The sequence below is a fragment of the Lagopus leucura genome, unplaced genomic scaffold (assembly GCF_019238085.1).
Source record: "Lagopus leucura isolate 7727_CA_CO unplaced genomic scaffold, USGS_WTPT01 Super-Scaffold_100026, whole genome shotgun sequence".
Taxonomy (NCBI): domain Eukaryota; kingdom Metazoa; phylum Chordata; class Aves; order Galliformes; family Phasianidae; genus Lagopus; species Lagopus leucura.
The window spans coordinates 8,764,451-8,784,164 of record NW_024962277.1 but is presented as its reverse complement, the minus strand read 5'-3'; the positions used below and the strand labels follow the sequence as shown (position 1 = coordinate 8,784,164).

Below are 19,714 nucleotides of genomic sequence, written 5' to 3'. Positions count from 1 at the left end.
GCCTCCCCCCCACTGCCGCGGCCGAGGACAGTCGCCGAGTCCCGCCGGTGCTCTGGGCCGCGCTCCGGGAGTGCCGGGCCGACCTTGGGGCCGCCTCGGTGTCCGGGCGGGGCGCGGCGGGGGCGGCGGGGCCGCGGGAGCAACAGGCGGCGGGCGGGCGGGCCGGCCCCGCTCCGCGGGCGCGCTCGGGCCGAGTTCGGCGCGTTCCGGCCGAGGCTCGCTGTGCGCGGCGTGAGGTGTGTGCGGGGCGTGCGGGGAACGCGGGGTTGCGGCTCCGCGCTGGGGAAGTGGCAGCGTCAGGGGCCGTGGGGCCTAAGCGGGCGCGGAGCCGTCTGTGTGTGTGTGTGTTTGTCTGTCTGTCTGTGTGTCTGTCTGTGTGAGCGGAGCCCGCCTTCACCTTTCCTCTCTTTCCCATCTCCCGGGCAGGGCCGCCTCCCGCCGCTGCACCACGGATTGCTGCCACCCCTCGTCGGGGAGCGTTGCTCCAGTCCTTACCCCGCTTTGTGAGAGGTTTATTGGCCCATATAAACTTCAGCTTCGCAGGTGCTCTTCTGCCTCCACATCCTTTGCTCCGGCAGTTCCTAATTCAGCCTCATTTTCTTCCCGCAGCCGCTGCCACCATTCCAGACGTCCTAAGCTACTTACTCATTCTTCCCAATGCTTGTCACTGCACTTTGCTATCCTAAATATAGGGTAGTGTGCCAACGGGTGAGGCTCGGGAGCTGGGGTGCAGGGAACAGTGCTGTGTCGGCAGAGCCGTGCTGCACCCGCACTGTGCTGCCTGCTCACTGCAGGCTTTGTGCTTCTTGTGAGTCCCTGAACGAGGTTGGCTTTGCTGTGGTGTGTGCTAATTTAGCAGTGCCCACCTCTTTACACACCGGTGTACGGGTGATTGCGCTCTGCGCCTTGCCACGCACCCGTGGGTCTGTAGGGATTTGTTAACCCCAAGTGCTTCTCTGCTTTCAGATGTGGCTGACGGCAGGCTGAGCGCTGCAAGGCTGCTCCCTGCTCCTCTGGCTGTTGCAGGGTGTGAGGGTGGCACTGGGGTACGCCAAGAACCCCGCCAGCTTGAGCTGTGAAATGCACGGCCAGAACTGGCTCAGACCTGACTATAGCTTATCTGCCACGGGCGGCTGCTCTGGAGGAATTCCTGCACATCTTCTGGCGGCAGAACTTCGCTCCAGCAGTGGGGGGACATTGGAGGTTTGTGCCACAGAGAGAGGCGCTTCAGAGCTTTGCTTCTGAGCCCCGGGTCCCCTCAGCCCTGCTGGAGGAACTGAGAGGGCAGTGGAGTCACACTGGTGGTACTGCCAGGCTCCTCTTGCACAGGTGTGAGCTGCAGCGTGCTGCTTGTGCAGCAGAGGTGTGGCACAGCAGCAGGAGTGATGCCTCACTGCCTCTCCACGTCCTGTCAGTGAGGAATAGCATGGAGGAATTAATTCCATTGGGTTGGATGAGGAAAATGTAAACTCTGTGTTCTCGTTGGGCAAACAGTGGTTGTGTAAATAAATGCCTCTGGTATTCCTTGTAGTGCTCATCGACTGCCCGATCCCTCATGGTTTCTTGCTGAGCTGGTGGGGAGGTTGCAGCTCCCCCAGCTCTGAGTACTTTGCCAGCAATTTGGGCAAAATACAAGTAAACACCACTGGGTTGATCCAGTGTGTCTGAGGTCTTGGTATGCTGAAAATGTTTGTTCTTAGGATGTTTGTGCAGTCTGGAGGGCTCTGTACTGTAAGCCCCATTTGCTGAGGGCTATGACTGTGTTTAATCTGTCTGAAGAACCTGTGCTTTTGGGGCTTGTTCTCTGAGATTGAGTAAGTTTGGGCGAAGCCTGGAGGTGCTGCAGGAGGGGAAGTTTGTTCATTAACTAAGGTGTGTTATATGCAGGTGTGCATATTTCCTACTCCGGCACATTTTCCAATCAGTATTTTCCTGCATTTATTCACTGACTTTTGATTGTGGTCTGGATTGAAGGTCAGTATGTCAGTGGGAATGGTGCTCGGGACCATTTGGTGTTGCTGTGCTTTTCCTGAGTGTGTGCTGGCTGTGAGAGGCTGCCTACGTCCTGGGACAGGCGGTGGATGGAAGCCGAAGCTCCTGGCTGGAGGGCAGCCTGTGCCTGAGATGTCAGTAGGGCTCAGGTGAGATCCCACACCCCAGGAGCACATGCCATTTTCCTCAGCGCTGTGTCCTGCTCAAGGTCGCACAGCGTGGCACTGTGGGTTCCCAGAGGCTCCTGCTGGGAAGTGCCCTGGCATCCCCACCGTGCCAGGGTTCCTCCACATCCTGGGCCATGGTGTGGAGATGTCCAACTTTGGTTGTCCTGCTGGGCCCCCAGCTTTAGCACAAAGGGTTTCTGCTGGTGGCACGCTCGCTGTGAACGTGAGCAAGCTCTTTCCTGCACGTGGCGGCCAGTCTTTTTGCTGAGCCGATCCTTTTTTTTTTTTTTTTACCTTTTTTTATTCCCCTGGATTAACTGTCTGCAAATTAGTAACCCAAATGGTCACACGAAGGAGCAGATAAGCACAGAGCCCCAGAGGAGGGGGGGTCCAGCCTGGAGGAGGAGGAGGAGGAGGCAGCAGGCGCTGCAGCGGTGAGTTAGTGCTGGGCACTCTCAAAAGGGCCCTTCTCTTCCCCACTCTCAGCTGTGCCCTCCTGCCTCCTCCCACGTGCCAGCCTGTGCACTGATGGACTGACCCAGCTCACTTGGCATTCAGTTGTTCTTTTCATGGTGTTTTTTTTTTCTGTGTGAGCATTTCTCTGTTGGTCTCAGAGGAGGGAGCTCGGATGGGGCTGGCAGGCAAGGAGCCCTCTGCCAGCACAGCTCTCCTCTGAGGTCCCTCCTGTGGGGTTACTGCCCTGCTTGCTGTGCCTGCAAGTGTGCTGTAGGACTGCAGGGCCAAGGGCTGATTCCTGATGGGATCCCCACGTGTTCTCCCTGGCAGATCCTTGCATTGGAAGGGCAAGGCTTGAGGACAGCGGTGGATCCTGTCCCAGTGCTGGAGGGGGGAGTGCTCGGTTTCACATTGGGGTTTTCTTTGGGAAAACAGGCTCCCAGCCTCATCTGCTTTGTGAACAGATGTGTGAGTGAGGGATTCTGCTGATGACTTCTCTTTTTTTCCTCCTTTCACATGCTGTGGTCTCACCACAACGCTCAGCTGTGGCACTTGCCATCGCGGTGACCCTGACTGAGGATATGGGCTGTATTTTCTCACGTGCTTTCTGAGAAGAGCTCAGCTCACAGAGGACGATGTGGTGGCTTCAGAAAGATTTCAGATCCTGGCTCAGAGCTCTACCACAAATTGCTTTAAAAGCCTCTGTGCAGCATTGGGTTCTGCAGTGCTCCTCGGGAAGACCTGACCGGTGGCATTCCTGCCTGCCCTCAGTGCAGTGATTGCAGGAGGGCTTTCAGCTTATTGCAACACGGCCACAGGTCGCTCTGGTGCTGAACACAGGTGATAAATTCACACTGCTGCTTGCAGGCACGTTTCATTTCTTTTTTTTTTTTAACTAGGTTGTACATTTAGACTTGAGGCTGCTCTGTGAAGTGTGTTCCTCAGGGCTGGCTATTAGCATCCTGTAGGTTTGATGGCAGCTTCCAGCAGCAGGTACTGGGTGCTTGATATCAGACCCAGAGGCTTAGAGGTTGGATTGGGATGAGCTGGAGAACAGGAGGGTGAGGGGCAGTCAGGGCTGGCGGTTTCCCACTTGAGCAGTGCATGATGAGGGTTGATGTGACAGCTTTACATTGCTGTCTCAGTCTCCAACTGCAGCACAGGTCCCTTGTGAGGGTGGCACTGCTTGCTTCTTGCCACCATTTTTCCCTTTTCCTTATGCAGGGTCAGCCCAGGGTGGACTCTTTCAGACCCTCTGGGAAAGGCACCTCCGAGCAGAGCTCCTGTAAGGCCCCCATGGGTAAGGCCCCCTTGTGTCCATGGCTTCTTTGGGGCTTTTCAGTTACAGTGGAGGGGTCAGAGATCTCTGTATCCAAAGGGGAAATGTTTCTGTAGTCGTTTCTGGCTTCTATGCATAGCCCATAAACTTATGCTGTACCATTGCCCTCCAGCTGAGGTGTTTCTCTTATCTCCATGTTGTACTCCAGGGATTCTTACAGGAAGACTCCACGCAGGGAGCAGATTCTGAGTGTGATAGCAGGAGGCACTGTGAGCCAGAAGGCAGAGAACTGTGCTGCTGGGTGCTGATACTGAATGCTTCGGAGCTCTCCCCCTTTTTCTCCTCTGACACCTTCTGTCTGGATCTGCTTCTTCTGAATGTGGGCAGTTGGCTTTTCCCCGGATCAGGGGTTCTTAGCACAGATGACCTTGCAGTCACCTGCAGACACAGAGCGTGAGGCTGCTGGAAATCTGACCTGATGGTTTTGGCGCTGAGGCTACAAAGATGGAAATAATCTGGGTTGCAGCAATTTCAGATTTGCATCCCTTAGGCTTTCTTGGCACCTGTTGAATGTTGTGATCTCTGTGCTGGAGGAGTTGGTTCTCATGCAGGACCATGCATGGTGGTTTCCCACCCCAGAGAAACTATTTCCATTGGACTTTCTATCATAATGCCAGGAGCCACATGAGAGGATGAAAGGTGGTTAATCTAAAGTCTGTATTAAAGTTTTCAGGATGTTAAAATTCAGTTCCCTCTCTCCTGTCAGCTTCCAAAATCATCTTTCCTTTCTTTTGCGTGCTGCACAGTCATGCATGCTTTATGACATGTTGAAAAGTGTAATGTTGGTAATAGTGGCAACAACTGAACTTAATAGACTAAGCTTGTGGCACTGATTTTGTTAGCTCTCACGCTGGAGTGACCTAAAGTCTCTGCCCTGTGGTAGATGTGAGCTGAGTAGCTTCATGAATACAGGGTGTGTTGGTGGTCCTGGCAGTTCTGGAGCGTGGTCACACAGCAGATGTATCCATTGTGTGTGGAGCAAAGCTTCAGGAGTGGGGTAGCAAACACCATTTTGGATTTGTTTAGGCCAGGTCAGAAGAACTTCTAGTCTGGGCACTGATCTTTCTGCTGGTGGCCTTGTGCTGGCTGCCCTTTCAGGAAACATTCGTCACATCTCTGAATAAAAATTCATCTGGATATCAGAGGTCAGACTTCAGAGAGGCCATGATGTTGTGAGAGGATCAATTGCTGGATACCAGCCCTTCAAAAAAAGTACAGAGCATGCTAACGCCTCTGTCGTATCAGTACTGCAGGCAGAACCATGGACCTCGTTAATAAGCTGCGTGTAAGGAAGGGCTAGGAACAGCACTTCAGGAAACTTGGTAATCACAGCTAACGTGGAGAAGGGATTCGCTTGTTACTGGCAATGATGTGAACTCATGTCTTTGAGCTTACATTGCTGGAGAAAGTGGCAGTGTTGCTGTGTGGTGCTGGTGATTAGCCAGGATAGAAGTTGTATCCGGTCCTGTCTGCTCCATGGGGCTGAGTGAAGGATTCCTGATTGCCACGGCACTCAGTGGGTGAGCTGCTGCTGTTGGGAAGCAGTACTGCAGCCCTGTGCTATGGCTCAGGCACCCCCTGGTCCTCAAACCAGCGTGCCACTGCCAGAGCCAGAGTCCTGCACACCCCTTATTGCTGGAAACTGGAATCCTAAGGCTCCTCTTCTTCTGCAGGCTGGCTCTGGCAGGTGGATGTGCCTGGTCTGTGGGCACCCTGGGGAAGCAGGGCTGTGGTGCTGTGCTGTCGTCACGGGAAGGAGCTGCTTCCTGCAGACCTTGCTGCTGCGTTCTGTTGCTGTCATCTTCACCCTGCTGTGCTCCAGCTTAGCATCCTGCACCCTCTCCTGAATCGCAGGCTCCTAAACCTTCCCCTGGAGGAGCACAGCTTTGTATCTGCTGACTCCAGATAAGCCTTCTTGCTCCTTTTGTGGGTTCCTTGTAGCCTGTTGATGTGCTGGTTGAAAACCACTGACTTGATGCAGTGCTTCAGGAGATTCCTTGATGTAGTTTCTCTGCTTGGCAAATTAAAACGGAGAACAGAGCAGGCAGTGAGATTTTGAATTGGATTTTTCCAGGAGCTGAGATGAAATCCATTTCTCTTGGACTGATGCAGCGTGGCTTGGTCACTCCAGGTATGCTGAAGTCCTGTTTTCTGCTTGTATATGGGAATTCACTCTGGCGTAGCTGAGTCCTTGAGCCAGTATTTTGGGGTGGGATTCTTCTTAAGTAGAAACTTAGGATGACGGCAACTTTATCCTGAATGGCCTGACTCTTCCCACGATAGGTTTGGACCAGCAGTCTTGGTCTGTGCCAAGTGGAGAAGGTTACCTGGAACATGGTGCTGCTTGGGCATGCAGCAGAGTGATCAGGGTAAAAGTCACTCATGGTATGAGCAGAAGCAGATAGCCCAGCTCTGCAGCCTGAGCTGACCCAGGAGTAAGCACCTGCTGCCATCTCAGTGTGTGATCCAACTGAAAGCAGAGGCAAACGTGGACAGAGGTTTGTAAGGACAGAAGTTGCTAAGCGTGTTGGTCCTGGTTTCGCACTAACAGCACAAAAGCTGCCTGAGAGTCCAGGAGGAAGTTTGGTGGCTGCTAAGAAGTTACTGCTTCGGGAAGCTTGGTGATGTAAATCTACTCTAAAGCGATGGCCGTGAGGACCAGCAGGAGTAACTGAAGTGTCTGGTGTCTTTCTGCCTGGACTTTGTGATCACAGCCGGCTGAGCTCATTTCGACGTACTTATGAAGGCAAACAGCTGTCCTGTGTACCATCTCTCCTCAGTGGGGAGGAATGACCTGTGTCAGCAGGGCTGAAGTCTTGTCTTCTTTCCCTGGGCCTTGCTGGGAGGAGCGGATGTGTGAACTTACCTCTAGCAGTGACTAGTGGCAGGCCTCTTAGGAGCAGGAACACGGGTGGCTCGGCGTTGTCGCTGCCCAGACCGGCTGTGGTGCACAGGTTGCTCCTGCAGGAAGGAGGCCTCGTGGCAGCCCGCCTTCCATTTGCTGTTGGCAAGCTTCAGAGCAGTCCCTTGAATCAGAAAGCCGTACGAGAAAAGCATTGAATGCATTTATAGATATCTTTTAAAGTGGCTGAAAGGCAACCTGCATCAGGTCGCTTGCTGCAGTGCTGGAGCAGGCTGTGGGTGTGGGATGGACCCATCCGGAGAGTGGAGTGGGGACTGCTTCAGTGCTGCCAGGATGCAGCTGTCTGTGGGAGCCGCTGCTGCTGGAGCAGTAGGGGCTGGCTGGGACAATAGTGGGAAACAAGTGGGAGATGTCCAGCTGAAACCAGTTTTAATTTATTTTTCCCTTATCTGTTGCAGTTGTTTGGGTTTTTCCTTGGCAGCTGTGGGCAGAACAATTTGTGCCAGAGGATTTTACAGAGCCCAAAGTTGGCGTGCTCTGAGTTGGTGCTGCGGGCAGAAGAGTCCTGCCTTCTTGTGCTGCTGCCAGGGAGCAGAAGTGCCCTTATACAGCCTGCATCCAGCAGGAACCTGTGCCAGGTGGAAAACAGCCTCTTGCTGGGTTCCTCTGCCAGATGTCGGTGCCCTGGTCTGGCTCTGCATGTGGCTTTAACTCCTGTGCCAGCACAGAGAGTACAGGGGTGGACGTGCTTCCTCTGGAGGGGGCACCAGCTTAGAAGGACTATGAAGCTGCCCTGTGTGGGTCTTCAGGTACATCTGCCTGGCAGGAAGAGTTGGTCCGGCAAATCCGACCAGGCATTGAGTTGCTGGCAGTGAGGATCCATGCTGCTTATACAGCTGCCTGCGATGTCGTGCTGCTCTCAGGCCCTGCTTGCGTGAGCTCCTGAAATCTCCAGAGGCCATTGAATAGGAGGAAAAGTGCACTGGGGTAGGAAGGAAGTGTGATGCATTGTACCACGTTGCGCCAGAGGCGAGGGCACTGCTTAGTGCATGCGCAGGGGTGTTATTGCTTTGGACCTAGTAGCTGAATCCTGGGCTGCACATAAGGGTAAGGGTATGCACACACCACAGCTGTTTGGGGAGTGGGCTGTTAGACCCCTGTCCACCAAATGAGACCAATTTTTTTCCTGTGAGCCAGGCAGGCAAAAAGAATGGGAAATGATGACAGATGAGGAGCAGGGGACAGAAGAGAAGTGTCCTTGAGGAGCAGCAGTATTTACGTAATGGCTAACCCAATATTAACGTAAATAAGGAGCTGTGATTTTTACCTTGGAGCATCTGCCTGGGGGGGCTGCACTGACAGTATGTAGGCAGGTGGAGTGTGCCTCCTTGTTTTCCAAAGCATTTTTGACTGGATTATGGAAGCCTGCACACAGCAAGAGGAAGAGGGAGCCAGGGAAAGAAAGCCTGGAAAAGGTGTGCTTTTTTCATTGTTTGCTAGAGTGCTTCCTAGTTGGAAGAAACAGCTGGGGAGAGACTGTGGTTGTGCCTTTGACCACACAGCAGCCCTTCTGCAAGATCTGCTTTAATCAACCAGGTGAAACTTCAAGGACCTGTGTAACTGATCTCGCTAAACGCTGCCCATGAGTGCAGTGTAATGTGAAATAAGCACTGAGCATTGCCATAGGACCAGCTGCATTAAATGTGTGTTTAGTGAGCAAATCTGTTTTTCTGGTCCCTGTCACTTAAAATGACTGTGGCTGTGCTAAGAGTTTGTGGGACACGCTGTGCATCTTGTCCAAAGGCCCACATGGCTTTGTAATTGGTGCTGCCGTGATGTGAGGCCACGTTTGGGGAGCAGGATCTGTACAGTGGTGGAGCAGGACGTGGCCATGTGTTGGCTGTGGTGCTCAATAGCTGTTGGTGATGTGTGCCTGTAGGGAGATGGCTGTTACAGCAGCAGGATCCCCTTGTGTAGGGACACCTGGCAGGGCTGGGGGCTCCTCTGCTTCCTGACAGCCCCCTGCATTGTGGCTGCCTTCTGTCCCGCGCCAAGGCCTGAATATGTGGGTGCTGGATGATCCGTTTAGGCTGGAAATGCACTAACTTAACAGACCTTGGTGGGGAGCAGATCCACCCAGTGCCTCCCAGCCCTCTGGAACACAGACCCGTTGTGCTCACTGCCTTCCTGGGAGCTGCTGGTGGCTGCAGCACTGGATTTGGTAGCTAATGCTCTTTGGAATCAGTGTCATTTAAAAAGTATCCAGCCAAGAAAGAGCACAAGATGTAATTCCAACAGAGTTTTTTTTTAGAAGGGCGGTAGCTTCTATTAAAGGGAATCGGCGGCCATCCGCCCCATGTGTGCCCTGGGCTTCGTGGGTGTTATCCACACTCCAGCTCTGCAAATTCCTGCAGAACCAGTGCAAAGCTCAGAGTGAAACATTCCTTCCACGCACCTGCTGACGTTCACAGCACAGGTATTTTGGTAGTTAACCCATGAGGCTTTGGAGTGCAAAGCAGAGGTGCTGGGAGTGAGGGATGAGGCAGAGCCTATTTTTACTCTGTCACAAACAGGGCTCGGCTTGTTTACTTTATACTCCGGAGCCGCTCAGGCTGGGGTGTTTTTTAACATCTGCTGTTGCTGTTGGATTAAAAACTCAAACTCTGGATATCACAGGAAAACTCATCGCTCCTGTGAGGTGCGGAGGCTGCTGCAGCCCACCAGCGCCCACCCGGTGCTGCTTGGGGGTCTGCAAAGGCTGTGGGCTGCTGCTGGGGCTGGGCCCTGTGCCATCCTGCAGAGGGGTGGCTGGTTGGGCTCAATGGTCACCAGTGACGTGCAGAATGTGAAGGTCTGGGAGCGGGGAGCCCAGGCTGTGTGCTGCATGCTGTGCCCTCTCCTGCTGGTGCTTACCTGAGGCTGGTGGAGTTGTGCTTCACGTGTTGCGTTGCAAACTTTTAAGCTCTTTATCCTGGCTTATTGCTAAGAGCTATTAAAAGCATGGTGCGCTCACAGTGACGTGCGTGCTTTGCAGGGATGGGTCGCAGCCTCCTCACGTTGGAGGCTGGATGAGCATGTATGGTGAGTGGCCCCGAGGGCCCCTATCCACACAGGCTTGATCCTCCTCCTGCCCCTCAGCCCCTGGAAGCCATCAGCTCAGACTTCCAGACTGGGGTCTGCTGTGTGGCTTCAGGTTTGGTCCAGCCCCTGCAGTTTGCGTCACTGACCTGAGGCAACTGTACAAAGAACTGGCCAAAATATTGATTATTTAGCTCTTTTGCCAATAAATACCACTGATACTAATTTACAGTCGTACTGTTGTGCACGCTTAGGGCTGCAAAGTCGGTAATTATTAATCTGAGATCTTAGAAGTCACACTTCAGAGCTGCCGTGTCACCCTGCCCTCCCATGGCACTTGGTGTCAGGGTGCTCGTCCCTGCCTGCCTGCCTTCCCACAGCAAATCCTCCCCCACTGGTGGGAGGGTGAGTGCAGCACTGCAGCACTGAGCCTTCCACTGCTCCCCTTGCTCTTCCCAAACTCCCAAATAACAGGACTCGTTATTTCTTTGCTTGCTGGTTCCAGCTCTGCTATATGTATATCAAACCTGGTGCCTCTGTTTGACTTGTGCAGTTCCAGCCCCACCTTATCCTGTTGCTGCCTGGTGCTGATGACCATGCAGATCCCCTACAATTGCTTGGCGCACGCTGGGTGCCTTGTGTCCTTTCAGGCAAATCACCCCATGTCAGCCTTCATTCTTCTACCTGTGTCCCATTAAGCACAAGCAGTTTACGTGCACATCTTCCTCCCAGTGCAGCAAATTGCCATTTTCCACGCTGCGTTTGCATTCCAGCAGCAGCTGTGTGGCTGGCTCTACTGGCTCCTGCAGGTTCCCAGCGGTGCTCTGACAAAGCTCCTGCTCACAGCTGCCCTGGAGCATTTATGACCCGAGCTGTACTGGTGGGAAAGGAGACAGAGGGTCACCTGGCACTGATACTCCTGCTGAAATGAGCTGGTGCACCTTTGGTCTCCAAGCGTGGCTCCCAGGAGTTGGTGAGGTGTATCTAACACTTTAACTATGTGGTATGCCTTCTGTATCTGTCAGCCTCCTGGAGGTGAATTCAGTAACCTGGGGCTGTTTTCCCCCTTTTTGGTAACAGCCAGAGGAGAGCAGGAGTTCTTGCAGGGACAGTTGGCCTTTTGGTGTGGCTGATTCCTGTTTTTGAAAGTCAGATTCAAGTGTCAAGCAGGTAAAACAAGTGGGCTCCAAGTGCTTGGTCTGGTCTCCAAGGAAAACACTTTGTGCTTGGCCACAGACCCATCTGCTCTGTGTGCTTTGGATTAAGCAGGCCTGCATTTATTTGCGAATATTAATATTTGTGTACTGTAACACATCCACAAACATTTGTGCTCTGAAGGTTCAGCTGTGTTTTGTCAGCATCCCTGGTGCACGAGAGCCCATATCCCTGGCACGCTGGGCTGTGGGGTGATGCATTTTCCCTCTGTGCAAGGCTTGGCCAAGTCTTCAGGGGAGAGCAGACGTCAGATGGGCTTTGGCCCATGGCAGGGCAGGATTTGTGTTCTGGCCGGAGCACAGGCACAGCATCCAGAAATCACAGCTGGCTGTGTGCTGTGGGGCTTTGTCCCTGAGAGCAGTGCCTCGTAATAGAGTTACTTTGCACAGTTACTGGTGTATTTTCTTTCACTACCTGGCCAGTAAAAGGGAAAAAACGAGGTTAGGAAATAAGACCACCTCTTGTTTTGTGAGCAAAGCAGAGTTGATTTGTAGAGCTGAGGCCAGGTATGTTAAAATTCTGTCACAGCTGTATTTGTAGACAAGCTCCTGGAAAAAAAGGAAAAAATATCAAGGAAGCAAGAACCACAGAAACCTCTGAGGTAACACAGCATGGCTTTACGATAAATGAGGAGCAAATTGGGCTGGCAGGTGCAGGTCTAAAACGTGAGGCATTGCATTGAGGGTGCTCAATAAAATAAGTTTTGAAACAAAGTGACTTGGAATACTCGGTTATAGAGGACATACTTGTGGCTTAAAATATCCCTGGAAGAGCTGTGCTGCTGGACAGAGCAAGTTTCCCAACTTCTATTTTCAGCTTTTCCAGAGATTTCCATAATTCTTGTGGAAGGCTTTTCCCCTGTGTTCTGCCCCAGCCCTCCTGGGCATCCTGTGCTACCATGTATTTGCAGTTTGATTTCCCAGGTTTGCTGCGCTGACTTCAGCCTGGCTTTCCCCATACTTGTTTCCTCCAGAAGCAGGAAGGTGTCAGGTGTGTTTTTATCAACAGGAAGAGGCCAAAAGGCGAGGGGACAGTTACCATAACCACCTTATCACCAGCAACTTCCAGACCTGAAGGAGCCGAAATTGGTGTTTGTCACTCCTGCAGAGCAAACAGCCGTGCGAGGGCTGTGGCAAGTGGAGCCAGGGCTGTCTGCCTAAGGTCAGCGTGTATTTCACTTTGTGGGACAAAGGCTACTTAGACATCTGGATTGCACTGGGGATTTTAGGGCAAAAACCAATTACTAGTTTGCTGTGGATGAAGAATGGCTGCTCGTTGCGTGAGTGCGCTTCCACCAACTTAGTGCTGCGCTGAGCTCGTGCTCCAGTGCTTTGGGGTGGAAAGCTGCAGTGCAGAGCTTGTTTGGTGCCCTGGGAACGTGAGGCTGAGCAGACCTTTCCTGACCTTCGGGTGCACTGAGAAAACAGGCTCGTTTTATGGACAGTTAATTTATAGAAAGTTCCTGTTTAAATTTCCTGCAGGAGCCATAAAGCCAGAGGACAGCTGCTCCCGTCGCAAACCAAAGGCTGCTCCCACCTGGCCTGTGCAGAGCCAGCTGCAGGGAGCTTTGGGGCGCAGCCCTAAGGGCTGCTCTGCAGAGGAGCAGCCCTGCGTGTCCTTTGGAGGTGTCCTGGCTGCTGAGATGGCTCCTGGGGCCAAGTCAGGGATATCTATCAGCTTTTGTATTGCGTTCACTCTGGTTTTTGTATTGGTTCACTCTTGGTTCACTCTACTCAAGCGTGGCTTAAGGAGTGTGTGTAGGTGGCAATAACTAACGGTCCAAACCAAAACCTGTTTGGCATTTTTTTCCCCTTGCAGGCACGGGGATAGCTGCATTTATTTTCTGCTGCTTTCTCCCTTCTTCCCCAAAGACAGAAATAAGCAAAGCCTTGTAGACTTGCAGTTGTTTGTGCTGCTTTCAGTGTGAAGCAGGCAGGGTGCCGCAGCACACCCTGCACACAGCTCAGCTCCCTGCAGCAGCTGGGCTGCTCTGCTCTCAGCAGGAGCACACACTAATAATTCTGATCCTGATAGCTAATTCTGATCCAGTTTGATAGGGATCGGGATCTTACAGACACCGAGCTCTCAGGAGAGCCCTGTGATACTTGGTCTGTCCTGCTGCTCAGAGCTGCTTTCTGCAGGCAGGTAGGCTCACGTTCCACCTCCCTGCTTTGGATCCTTTTACCATTTCTTCTTCTCAGCCTCCTTGCCACATTAAAGCTAAGATGAGAAGGAAAGAAAAACTTCCAGCTCATACTCAGGGCTGAGAACCAGAACTGGGAGGTGCAGGAATCCATCCCATGAATACTTGGAAGGCAGTTTCTTGGCTCGGGGTGTGCTGGGGATTTGCACCCTGGCTGCCCCCCCATCCCTACCGCCTGTCCCTGCTCGTCAGCCCTCGCTGCTGGGCAGTCTGTGCCCTGCTCACAGGCTGGCCTTCCTCACGCTCCTCACGTCTTTCTCCCAGGCTGTGGCTCACCGGGGCAGAGAACGACTTTGGGGTGAGTGGCTGGAGGGTTGGAGAGGCTCTTGGAGCCCCTGCTTTAGTTGGCAGCTGGGCACTGAGTGGTGGTGGGATGTGGAAGCGATGGAAGGGAGCATCGAGCTCTGTGCAGCTCTCGCGTGGTGCGGGGGTTCTTCAGTGGACTCCTTGGGCAGGTTTCTCCACCTGATAGAGGAAAACTCTTTGGTATGTCAGGGCTTGAAACCTCTTAGTTTTGTTGAAGCCAGGGCCTGTTTCTCTTCCTTTAAATCTCTGCAGCAGTTGATAAGCAGCTGGTCCTTTCTCAGGGAGAAAACGCTGCAGAAAGAAATGCCAGGAATGCGAACAGCAGGTGGGGACTGGCAGATGTACATATCAATCACGACAGACTGACACAGGGGCTCATTCCACAGCAGAGCCTCTGTTTGCCTCTGGCTGGCTTTGTGCAAACCACTCTGAGCCCCTCCGGCCTCCGCTGGGGGTTTATAGTGGGGCAGCTCTTGGGCTGTGCTGGGGAGCCCTGTGCTGTCCTGGGAGCGGGACCCTTGCTCCAGGGATGGGGGCAGAGCCTTTGGAGCACGCTGCTGGGACTCGGCGGCGTTCCTAATAACTAACGTGCTGCACCTCGGGATTGGGCGGCCAGGGATCTTGCTGCCACGTTGCTGAAGAGGCGGGCGGGCTCAGTGAGTTCATTGAATTTGCTGCACTGTTGCATTTTAAACCATGACTTCATCCCTCTGAGGAGTCTGAAGTCATTTCCGTGGACAAAACCCCTGCCTGGAGACGGTGGTTCTGTGAGGTCACCTGTACTGAGCGGTGCGGGGCCGCGCAGCCGCAGGGTGCAGGAGTGCATGGCATGGGGCTGAGCGGGACTGTGAGCCGTGGTGGCACTTCCTGAGCTCGCTCCTTGCACCCACTGCTGCTTTCTGAGTGCCCTGCACTTGGTGGGGAGGCGTCTCACAGGGGCAGAGCAGCTGGGCTATGTGAAATAATGGAGTGAGTGGTGAGAAGCCTTGAGAGAAACCTATCTGGTAATCTGTGAGCGGCGTTCCTGTGTGTGATGGCAGTGCGTGTTGCAAGCGGAGCAAAGCTGCTGTCACAAATGACGTTTTGGGTGCTTTTCCCAGGCTCTGAGCTTTCGTTCTGGCTGACGTGCTCGCGTTGGGATATGTGATCTGAGTGCTTTGGGTCCGCTTCGCTTTGTCTGCACAATGATTCCTGGAAAACCCAGAATAAAAGTCGTGCTGGTGGGGCTGTGGTCAGACCTCCCCTGTTGTGATTGATCCCCAGGGCGTTCTGCTGGGCTCGGCCCGAGCAGCTGCTGGCTGTGGGGCTTCAGGTCAGCCAGCTCCGGATCCCAGGGATTTGGCTGTCCCCGAAAGCCAGCAGTTCCGTGGGGTTTGCAGGGATGGTGCTGATTTACACAGCTGATATGTTTAACAAGTGAAGGCACAAATGCCCCAAGTCCTCTCATCAGCTTTTCTTTGGATCATCGCTTGTTTTAGTGAAAGAGCAGTGTAAGAAAAGGCTACCGTTCCCAAGTGAGAAAGGCAGCGAGAGCAAGAAGGTGGTCAGTGCTGGGGCACAGAGCAAAAACACTGGAAATGCAACTTTTTCCAGCTTTAAAAACCCATTTTCTTAGCTCCCCATCAAAGGACGTGCTCAAACTAGTCCTTGTTGAAGCTGCAATAGGTAGCCGTGGCCAAACTCTTGCTGGAGAGGTTGTGTCTGGTGCTGGTTCACTCTTGAGCTGGCCCTGGAGTTTCCCATGCTGTGGGTCTGCCTCGCACTTGTTTTTAAGCTTTCAGCAAAAAACAGTTCAGACATTTTCAGGAGTTAAAGGCAGAAGTGCCCAAAGTTTTAAGTATTCAAGAGAACAACAAAGCTTAACTGTTGTGCACAGAGCTGCCTGCTGTTGTCAGTGTCCAAGGGCTGTGCTCCAGGCACAAATGCCCTGATCTTATCACCTGGCAGGCACCAGAATGGCTTTGCAGACCTGCCACTCAGATGCTATCTAGGAAGGGCCGGGTTGGATGGGCTGTGGCAGGGCGGGGACACCTGGGGACACGGGGGGGACAGCCCTGTCCCCTCACTGCTGTCTTGTGTACGACCACAGCCAGGTGAGGAGCTCCTGTGTCTTGTGGAGAGAGAAGCCCAGAGAAGGTGCAGGACGAGGAGCACGCTGTGCTTGCTGTGACCAGTTCACGGGCAGCCCAAGCTCAGGTATTCTCACTTTTAATCCATTATTTGCAGCTTGTTCTACCCACAGCAGCATCCTGCCTTGCAGGCGGTGCGGGGCTCAGCCTGCAGTCATAGCAGCTCATCTTGTGGTTGTCATGAGGCAGCGAGGAGCAGCCTGGCTTCTGCTGCCCTTCTGGCTTCTGCTGCTGTTTCTGACAGTCGCTTTGTGCATGAGATGATTTGGTTCATCTGGTGGTTTTACGTGCACTTTGTTGCAGTGAGGTTGGGGAGGCCTTTGCCTTGAACTCGAATTATGTCCCCAAACTGCACCTTTCTTGTTCTTTACAGCACACCTCTCTCTGGCTGCGTGCTGTTTTAGTTTTCTGCTCTGCTGTGCAGGTTCCTGTTAAGCAGGGAAGTGCCTGGAGACTGCAGCTGCTAAGCCAGGGTTTCTCTTCTCTGTTTCTAAAATTTGAGCTGCACATTTTTCCTTAGAGCTTTTTACTGAACCCAGAGAGGCACCAGGCCTGGATTCTTCTTAGCAGGTGGGCTGTTGGGAAAGCTGGAAGTTAATCCTGGCTGCCCTGTAGCCATTCGTGTTTTGGTAATGAAGTCTACCCCCTCCAGGTGAAGGCATGAAGCTGTGGCCAGGCTCTGTACCTTGGTCCTGCTGTAGGAGCAGTAAGATAAAACTGCAGCTGTGGCACCGTGTGATCCTGCAGGGCTGCCAGGTCTCCTGGGACCCTGCAGCTCTTCCCCAAACCTGTAGCCCATTAGCAATAGCCAGCCAAGGAAGTGCCATATAACCACTGAAGTAAGATAGCGTAAGCAAATAGAAGCTTTGGTGCAGGTAATTGGGTACCTAATTGCTGTGTTTGCCACCTGGGGACTGGAATTGCTCTCTGCTCTGGAAGCTGAATGGGCCATACTGTGATAAGCACTTTAATTGTTTCCCTGCATCTGCTGCAGCATTATAAAACCAAGGCAAGCTGCACACACCTTCAGAGCTTAACAGCCTCACTGCAACTCTGAGCCTGCTTTTTCCTGTGGAGCTTGAGCATCCCTCTTCATGCAGCCCTTCTGTTCTCCACACCCTTTATCTTTGCCTATGCTGTGTGATAGCAGTGAGCCATTGAGTTTTTCTGGAAAGCTGTTCAGATCTGTGCAGTTATTAGCTGTAAGGAGGTGAGTGTGCACACAGAAAGGAGGGTCTCCTGTGGGTGGGATGCCCTCTCCAGCCAATTGTTGGGGTCTGGGCATTATTTTCATAGGGAAGAGTAGATGGGTGCTGAGCAGAAATCACACTTAGTTTGACTTGAGGGGTGGCATTTGGAAGGAAAGGTGTGGGGTGTTGAAGGCTCTGAGTGCTTGAGGCTGTGAAATGGGTTTGTCCTCCTTCCTTTGGGGCACTGCTGGGTGCCTGTGCCCGGTAGAGGCAGCCCTGCTGCAGGAACTGAGAGCAGGGCACGGGGGCACTGCTTTGGGGGGGAGGCAGGGAGATGGTGCTTGGGGGGGACAGGCGCGAGCTGGTACAGAACCTGGCTAAGCACTGGTGTAATTTTCCTTGTTGCCTCAGAATGGCATTCAGCCCTGTTTTCCCGGGGCAAGCACTGGTGCTTTAATGACTTTGCCCCCATTCCTGGGATTCCTGCAGCCTGAGCAGGTGTGTTACCTGTGCTTCGCTTCTTTGCTTTGCCCTGGGAGAGACATCGGCCCAGGATCTGGCCCATCTTCTTACTCCAATTTCTCCTCCATAGTTTCACTCCACCTTTACTCCACCTAGGTGTGAAGAGGGAGTTTCTTGCTCCTGAGGTTTGGGCACTGGCAGCAGCAGGAGGTGTTAGTGCTGGACTTGCAGCTAAGAACAGATGCCCAAATCCCACCTCCACTCCTTACAGTGGAGTTTGTGGCCTTGGAATCATTGGGTTTGGCATTCTGCTCTGTGATGCCAGAGCAGGGTGTGGAGGAAGGCTGAGCTGTCTGTGTGCTTCAGGGCCGCCCCCCGGGCCCAGGGTGACCTGGCAGCAGGGCTGTAGCTGCAAAAAACCCCACACAGAACCAGGTGGGTTGGTTTTGAATTGGCTTGTGCCACAGCAGCAGGGAAGCAAATGGACACCCTGAGCCAGGTCCTGCTTTACCGTGGCTTTCAGACTGCTGGCATGGCTGGGGGTTGTGGTGAGGAGTTGGGAGTCCTAGCCAGGCAGTCAAAGCCTTCACCCTCTGCTCTCCAGCAAGAGAATACCTATAAACATGTGCTCTGTGCAAAGAGCTTGTTGGTCTGATGGAGTTTGGTGACTCCTGAGGATCTTTAGGATCTTTAATTCCTCTTTCAGAAGCTTTCTTGGTCTGAGCTCTGCTTCATTTCATAGCTTTCCCATTTTATGCTGGATGGTTAGAGCTGCAGTGTGCTGCCAAAAAGCATTTACAATGGTTTTCCTGAGAAACACTGAAAGTTGCAAGTCCAGGGCTGAGGCCCTGGCTGCTCTATGCAGATTGCTCAGTGGTAAATGTGTTCAGAGGAAGAGCTGTGGCAGTTCCACTCACTGAGCAATAAGTCAAGGCAGAGCAGCTCCATCGAGCTGTATCTTCATGCTTTGGCTTGGGGCTGCAGGGCAGGGTGCAGGAACTGATGGAACAGCGAGATGCTTCCAAACAATGTGCTAGCCCTTAGCTACGCAGCCACTAAGGACATAAATGATGCTGCCTATGTAACTGGAGTGCTGGAAACTGGCTTGTCTCGCTCCCTTGTCTGTCTCCCATCAGCTCTTGTGCCTCATGTCCCATTGGTAGCAGCAGTCAGGCTCCTGGTATGGGGGAAGGCCTTGAACCCATCCCTCCAGTCCTGCCTGGTGCCCCGAGCTCAGCTGATGGGAAATTGTTGCTTAAAGAACGCTTCCAAAGACCCTCTTGAAATACTTCACTATCTGAGGAATTCTGTGGAATACTCAGAAGGTGATGATAAACCATTGGAATGTGGCTGCCTATCCATAAAACCATCCAGCGAAACAACGTTCAGATGAATGCAAAACCTCATTCAATCTCCCCTTTTTGCTGTGGTTTGGTGCCTGCAGGCCTGGGGTTGTTTGCTCCTCACGCTGGGATACACAGTGTGCTGCCAGGTGCCCCTTGGTGCCACCAGCACAGCCGAGGTTTGCCCGTGTGCTGGTGTCCTAGGAGAGCCCAAGTGCAGTGCTCGATGCACAGCGCGGTTCTGGTGATCAGAATCAGAAAATGCTTTGCTGCGTGACTGTGCATGCAAGGATCTCAGCATCCAAGCACCTCAGGAGCCGTCAGAGCTGCAGCCTCCTTTTTCACGTGGTTTGCAAGCACGGTTCTGAAGGAAGACTTGGGGGTCTGCCCTGCCATCAGGCTTTCCCCCACCTCACTGACAGCTTCAGCTTGCTAATTTGACAGATGAGGCTTTGTGCCTTTTGTTTTTTATCAAGCACAAAACAGGTGGCTGGGATGACGGGCAAGTTTCCTTGGCTAAATGGGCGCTCCCAGGCTGACCTCTGCTCCTGTGTGACTTCCAACGTGGGGTGTGATCAGGAGGCTGAGCTGGGAGAAGCTGCAGCAACATTTCCTGCCTTGCTGGACACGAGAATGTATCCCTCAGGGTTCATCTCCTTTTTGTGTGGGATCCTCAGTACTTACAGGACTGTTTGGTGGAAGAGGTATCTGAGATGAGGATATTCATTGCTTCTCTTCCGTGTGGGCTCTCTGAAGCCTCGTGAGGGGGTTTGTTCAGCCTTTAATTCAATTAAGAAGTCAAGCAAGAGTTGCAAATCTGGTTGGTCTCGTTTGTTTCAATGTTCATAGCTGCATCCGAAGCGAACATCTGCACAGCAGAGTGGGGCAGCATCGGGAGGAAGGATTTCTATGGTTTCAGCTGAGATTGCATGTGCTGCTGGGGGCTGGGGAAGGATTTTTGTCCCATGCAG

At 53.0% G+C, this 19,714-nt stretch overlaps 1 protein-coding gene across 5 annotated transcripts in view; it reads left to right on the top strand.

Annotated features, from left to right (window-relative positions):
* Positions 1 to 215: 215 nt before the first annotated feature.
* The window catches only part of DAG1 (dystroglycan 1), a 37,889-nt gene continuing 18,390 nt past the window's right edge, over positions 216 to 19,714 (top strand). Inside the window, exon 1 of one of the 5 annotated variants that reach the window (XM_042880484.1) lies at positions 216 to 236. The gene's annotated coding sequence lies outside the window, so the exon portion shown is untranslated. Of the gene's footprint in view, positions 237 to 6,063; positions 6,086 to 9,188; positions 9,294 to 13,509; positions 13,612 to 14,054; positions 14,276 to 19,714 lie in introns of those variants that run through there. The other 4 variants (XM_042880482.1, XM_042880480.1, XM_042880481.1 and 1 more) reach the window with 4 other exon arrangements.